This window comes from Galeopterus variegatus, unplaced genomic scaffold (assembly GCF_000696425.1).
Source record: "Galeopterus variegatus unplaced genomic scaffold, G_variegatus-3.0.2 Scaffold224, whole genome shotgun sequence".
NCBI lineage: Eukaryota > Metazoa > Chordata > Mammalia > Dermoptera > Cynocephalidae > Galeopterus > Galeopterus variegatus.
The window spans coordinates 113,851-120,503 of NW_007726335.1; positions in this window are offsets into that span (position 1 = coordinate 113,851).

Genomic DNA, 6,653 nt, shown 5'->3' on the forward strand with positions numbered 1-6,653 from the left:
TCCCCTCTCGGGATTGGCCAGTCACTGGTCAATCAGGTCGACCACAGGATGTTAGGAATTCTCCAATTATAGGCAAGGGGATCTAGAGACCTAGTTATACTTTCAGACCAATGCAGCTTGGATGTGAAAAGGTTTCCTGCCCCATCAACCTACAGTGAGATTGTAGCAACGTTGTCCTATGTTCCCAGTGCCTCCTAACATGTGCAGGCACCATGTGGGTTGCCTTAGCAAGCACATACATGGGGGATTTCCCAAGTGGTGCCATGGTTCTTTCTCAAAGCACTCCTGTCTGACTGTGGGATTGGCACAACCCAGTATATATTCTGATGGGTACAGGCCTAATCCTGCAAAATCGAATTTCAGATCAACAAATAAGGATTGAGGACCTTCTCCAAGCCCAGCCCTGCACTAAGACACCAAGATTGCTTTCCACCCCTCCACTGCAAGAAGCTCACAGTCAGGTTGAGAGATAAGATATTGACTCAAGATAGCCATCCTGTATTTCCTCGCCAGGTCAGAAGTGGGTGCTATTAAAGGTCAGAGAAGAGAAGGGCTGTGAAGGGAACCAGGGAATTGGAACAGGCTGCTTGGAGGAAGTGGGGCTTTAAGTAAGCATGAAGAAGCTAGACAGACTGAAGGAGGAACAGGTGTTTCAAGGAAAGGAATTTTGGTGGGGAAGAAGGAACTTTGAAGTATTCACGTGCTGGCCCACCCTCTCAATAGTAATGAGTCTTCGGGCAAGTGGAGCCTCAGTTTCCTCATCTGTAAAATGGAGCATACATCTTACATACTTACCTCACAGGGTGTTTGGGGATCTGACGAGATCCCGATCAGGAATGCCACATCTCTTGCTTCCAGCACTCTGAACTACAATAGTTCAACGAATGTAAAGGATTATTAGTGATGGCATTATTGTTATTGCAGCAGATGTTAAGGATTAAAGAATGACTAGTCGGGAGACTCCTAATACAAGCAAACAGGCTTCGTGCTGGCTCGCTCAGGGCGCAACAGAGCCAGGCCCCTGGGAGCAAGTTCAGAGGCTTGAGTTTGTCCGTTCTCCTGGGACCGTGAGGGACAGGCTCCACTCCCAAAACTCAGGGGAGCCTGGCGGGTAAACCACTTGCCCCCCCAAGAGAGGCCTAGAGCTGAGACCAGCTCTCTCAGTTTATCTTTGCTTTCTACTTTATTCATTTCTGAATAGGAATTTGAATTTCTGAATATGAATTTCATAGTCAAAAATTATATGACATGTTTATTCCTTCCCTTCTTCTACTTTCTTTGAGTTTACTATTTTTATTATTTTCCAGCTTCTTGACTTGAATGCTTTAATTTTCCATCTGTTTCTTCTTTTTTTTTTTTTTTTGTTTTTTTGTCTTTTTTCCGTGTCCGGCAACGGATCGCAACCCTCAGTGTTGCCCCCGTACCGGACCGGGACCGGCAACGGGATTGCAAACCTCGGCGTTGCTCCCGCGCCTCGCTCAGCCAGTGAGCGGGAGCCGGTCTGTACGTGGGATCCGAACCCTCGGACGGGAGCGCTGCCGCGCTTCCCAAGCGGCGCACTATCCAGTGCGCCACCGGGCCGGCCCTCCATCTGTTTCTTCTGCTCATTTTGTTTTGTTTGGCAGCTGGCTGGTATGGGGATGTTTCTTTTTCAATACAAGATTCTTTAAAGATCATAAATTTCCCTCTAATACCATTTTGACTGCTTCCTACCATTTTTGTTTGTAGCATTTTTATCACACCGTTTAAAAGATTTTATTCTCTGACTCATAAGTTATTTAGAAATTTATAACCCACACATGGGTCATGCATTTCACAAACATTTATTGAACACATACTTAGTCTGTGCCTGGCCCTGATTTGGATGCTTAAAGGTACACAAAATTCAACCAACATTTATCTCTGTGTCCTTGACTTCCTACTCCTCTGCTTTGCCATGCTTCAGTCACTTACTTCTGTGCCTTTTATCCCCAGAAGACTCTAACCTCCCTGAGGGCAGGGATCATATCCCATCGCATCACCAGGGCCTTGCACAGAGCCTGGCCCATAGTAGGTGTTCAATAAATATCAAAGGAATGAAAGAATGAATGAATGACGTCCCTCGCCAGCTGAGCCCTCCTAGCCTAAAAATCCCACAAAGGCGAGGGCACGTCATGACCTTTGGGTCTACGGGGCTAACACAATGCCTGGCACATTAAAGGAGCACAGTAAGTGTGTACAGAATGAGTGAATGAGGAAACTCCCCTGCTCCTTTCAGGCTAGCAGATCCTAAGCAGTTCTCTGAAAGGCATGAAGTCTGATCCCTCCTTGCACAGAACTCCCTCCTCCCTCCTCCTTCCCACTCCTGCCCTCCCGAGTGATTCAGTGAACGCCTGGCCGAGAGCGCCAGCCCTCCTCTGGCTTCAGCAACAAAAATAAGCCCCTACCTGGGTTTGGCTCTTTCTTCTCTCATCAGCTGAGGCCCAGAGAGGCCAAGCACTGTAACTTTGGTCACCGAATAGATGAAGCATTTTAGTTGCCCAGAATCATTTTTTACCTGCAGACTGCCTGCCAAAGGGGCAGGAAAAATGACCAAACCCACAAGCTGGTGAGGTGGAGACTGAAACACAAAGGGTAGGTGGGTTTAGCAGGTACCCAGGAGCTGGTGCCCAGGCTGAATGCCTAGGCTTAGCGTGGAAGGTTGGAACTTGGAAGTCTTGTGCTAGGACTGGCAGCTCAGTGCCCTGGTAGCTCTGGAGAAAGCTTTCTCCAAGGAGGAGCCAGGGCCAGAGCCCACAGCAGGCCCTGTGTCCTGGGGGTTGACTGCACAACCTCCCCTCCTGCCCCTTCTCATGGTCTGTTGAGATGTGAGAGAAAATAGCTGGAGGGGAGGCTTTGTCCTTGTGTTTGGGAAGCTCCAGGGGCTGATGAGGGGGACCCACATGGAAATAGAGAGACAGACAGAACCAGAAATGCCTGGGCAGAGCTGGCACTGGGGACTGCAGAGCGGCTGGGGGAGGTTAATTGAAGAGGGCTTCCTGGAGGAGGGGAGGAGGCAGGTTGGAAGGAGGGGTGGGTGTTAGGGCTCGCAAAGAAGGGCCTGGAGATGGCCTGAGCGAGGGGAGTGGAACAGATTTGCTCAGCCTCCAGCCTGGCGCTGTGGGTTACCAGACAGGAGAAGGGAAAGCCTGAGCTGGGAATAGGGAAACTTGGGAGCACATGTTGTAATGTGGGGTGACCTCTGAAGCCCCCACTAGCACATAAGGGACTGTGCAGCTGCACAACCCAGTGTCCAGCAGGCTGCCAAGCTGTTCAGCCCAGTGTCCAGCACAGCTGCCAGCCCAGTGTCCAGCAGGCTGCCAAGCACTTCCTAAATGCTGGACAAATGAACAAAGGCACAAAAGGCAGGTGGTTGCAGCTACTAAGGGTCAAACGATGAATCCACCTTCCAAGATGTTCTGAGCACCTACCATGTGCTACACCCTGTGATGGGCACAGTGGGGAGAAAGGAGGGAGTAAAGGGTAAAATGGGGTCCTTGCCCTCAAGGGGTCTAGCCTGGTGCCCTGCTGTGCCTTCGTCCCCCCTGTTGTGGTCAGCCCTGTGCTCTCTGTGGGACCTGGGATGATCATGTCCCTCTCCAGAGTTGTTTCTTCATCTGCAAAATAAAGGAGACTGAGTGATCCTGCAGAGCCCTTCTATGTCAACACCATGAAGTCCTGCTCCTCCCCTCCCTACTCAGTCAACTCCCTGGGCAACATTCCCGCTAATTAGCCGTAATAGTAATCAAGACTACGGTCTGCAGAGCAAATCCTGGTTCTAGCTGTGTGGTCTCGAGCAACCTCTAATGATAAACAGTGCGTGCTTCATAGATTTGTTGTGAAGCTTTCAAGCGGTGATGCATGATAAAAGAGTTTAGCACAGTGTGTGGCACATTATAAATGCTTAGATAATAGCAATCATAGCAAACATGCTAACTCTTGAGAGCCTTCCCCCTTTTCCTGAGTGGACTTGGAATCTGCCCCCTACCTGGCCCACGTGGCCTGGCCCGGAGTGGTTAGGGAGTGTCCACATCATCTGCCCTGCCTCACCTGCCCCCCTCAACCCCAGGACAGGCTAGGGCTTAGAGATCTGCCTGGGAGAGCTGAGCACCGGAGAGGATAAGGGAAGCGGCCCAACCCTTCCCCTTCCTTCTGGAGCTGCCGCATTCCGTGAGGGAAAGTCAGCTCCTGCCCTGCCAGCGTGCACGTGGTAACTGCTGCCCTCTGCTGGCCCGGTAAGACCAGCACTTCCCAGGCGCCTGAGCAGCCGGAGGATGCAAGGAGGGGAGAAGGGATTTGGGGCAGCGTTTCTAAGTGCCAAACCCAGGACTCAGATCCCCACACACTTAGGCTTAAATTTCAGGCCTAAACTCTCAGAGGCCCCCAGGGCTGGGGCCACAGGCTGAGCCCTCTCTCCTCCCCTGCCCTCTCCTCCCCGGCAGCCATAACCCACAGCCCTGAGAGCCCGACCCCACTCATCCCACCCCACCCCACCCCACCCCACCCCACCCCAGAGCTGGCTCTCTCGGTTTTTTTTAGGTTTCAGATCAAATGTCACTTCCTCATAGAGACCTTCCCTAAATGCCTATCTAAGATAGTCCCCCAACTACCACCACACTGCTTTTTATTTTTTACTTGATTATTAACCTGTTCTATGTTCCTCATAGCACTTAGCACAACCTACTTTATCTTGTGGATTTTTCCTTCTCTAGTGTATCAAATGGGGTCCAGTCAGGAAAAGAGAAGTCACACTAGGTATTTAGGACAAAGGGGATTCAGTGCAAGGAGCTGATAACGTTGGTCCTGAAAGCTTAAAGAGCAAAGAGGGGAAACTGAAGCACTCTGAGATTAGTAAACCCAGACAACAGTTCCACCTCTAGGGCTGAAAGAGGTGGCCTTACCCAAACCCAGGAGCCCAGGTGAGGGACTGGTTCTTGGGCCTGGAGTCAGGGATTTTGGAGAGAATGAAATTTTTTCCTTCTATGGGGAAGAGTTTGGACTTAAAGACTGGGTGATTGTTCTGACAAGGTGGCCATAGTCAATGTGGGCTTCCAGAAGGTGGGCTGCACGTGCAACCCATGTGGAGAACACGCAGTACTTGCAAATCCCCTGCTGGAATCCCTCCGTTCAGAAATAACAAACGTTCCCCCTTTGCTAACTTTCTTACAGTTTTTATGTTTTTCAGGGGGAGAAACCGAGCCCTCCATATCAAGCGTGGTGTATGAGTTTGGTGAATGTCACCACAACCACTCAACTTCTGTCCTAAAAAAAGCAAAAGAACCAGAATACTCCTGCCACCCCAGTCCCCCAGCTCCCAAAGGGTCTGTGCCAGCATCAGCTCAGTTGAGCCTTGAAGTCGGGCCCCCCTTTCATCAGCCCCCATCCTGAAGGGGTGTGTGCCCCCAGGCCAGCACTTGACAAATGTTTTTTGACAAATATGTATGAGGCCTACAATGTGCAGGGCATATTCTAGGGCCTGGAGATACAGCAGTGGACAAGTCTGCCCAAATCCCTGCCCACATGCAGGTTACACTCTCATGGAGAGAGACAGACAAGAAAAGAGATGTACTCGTGTAAAAGATGTGATCAGCCAGCTGGTGATGAGTGCTACAGAGAAAAATAAAGCAGAAAGGAGCGTGGGGAGTGTTGGGGGTGGGGAAGGATTAATAGGGAAGTCAGGAAAGCCTCAGTGAGAAGAGGACGTTTCAGCAGGAACCAGGAGGTAAAGAGGCCAGGCACGCGGAAGTCTGGGGAAGAGCATTCCAGGCAGAAGGGACAGCCTGGCAGAAGCCCCAGGGCAGGACCCTGCCTAGCACTTCTAAGGACCTGCAAGGGGGGTGGGGCAGAATGGGAGGGGCCTAGTCGGGGGCGGGGAGCCAGTCTGCACCAGGCCTCGGTGTCCACCGTCGGACTTAGCTTTGACTGAATGAGATGGAGGGTTTGGGGCAGAAGAATGACTGGCTCTGACTTCTGTGGTAAGAGGCAGACAGCCAGAGCAGCACAGTAATATGTGGAATTTTCTCAGCCTGCATTTGACAAGCTATAAAAGAGAAAGGGACTTTTCTGCCAGTCTCTGTCTTTTATCCCATAATTTCCACTTCAAAGAATCACAGTTGCTGGGGAGGGGCAGGTAGTTTTCATTCCAATGGGCCCTAGGACACCTCCCCTTATCAGAATGCCAGCTCCCTGGAGCAGGTGCCACAGTATGTGACTTGCTCATCACTGCGTCCCCAGTGCCTTGTAAAGGGCCTGGTACTTGGTAGGTGCTCATTAAATATTTGTTTAAGAATGTGCCAACAAACCAATGACAGAGTCTCCAGCAACTTGTAATACCCTCTATGGTGACGTTGTATGTCAAGGCCTGGGCTAAGCACTTGGCAGATGTTTCTCCATTTCAGGAGAGGTTGAGTGACTTGCCTAGGGTCACCGAGAGGCAGCAGTGGAGTCAGACCTCAAGCTGCCTGACTCTCACCTCCATCCAGCTCGCCTAGGGCCATCAAACACCAGCCCAGAGTACTCTCAGAGGGGGAGGGGCTGTCCCTGTGTCTGCCCATCTGAGTGTCTGTGAGTCTGTTGGAGGGTCTGTCCCTCTAGGAGTCTGCTCCTCGTTTGCAAGGTTCGTGCTCCCCCCCAAA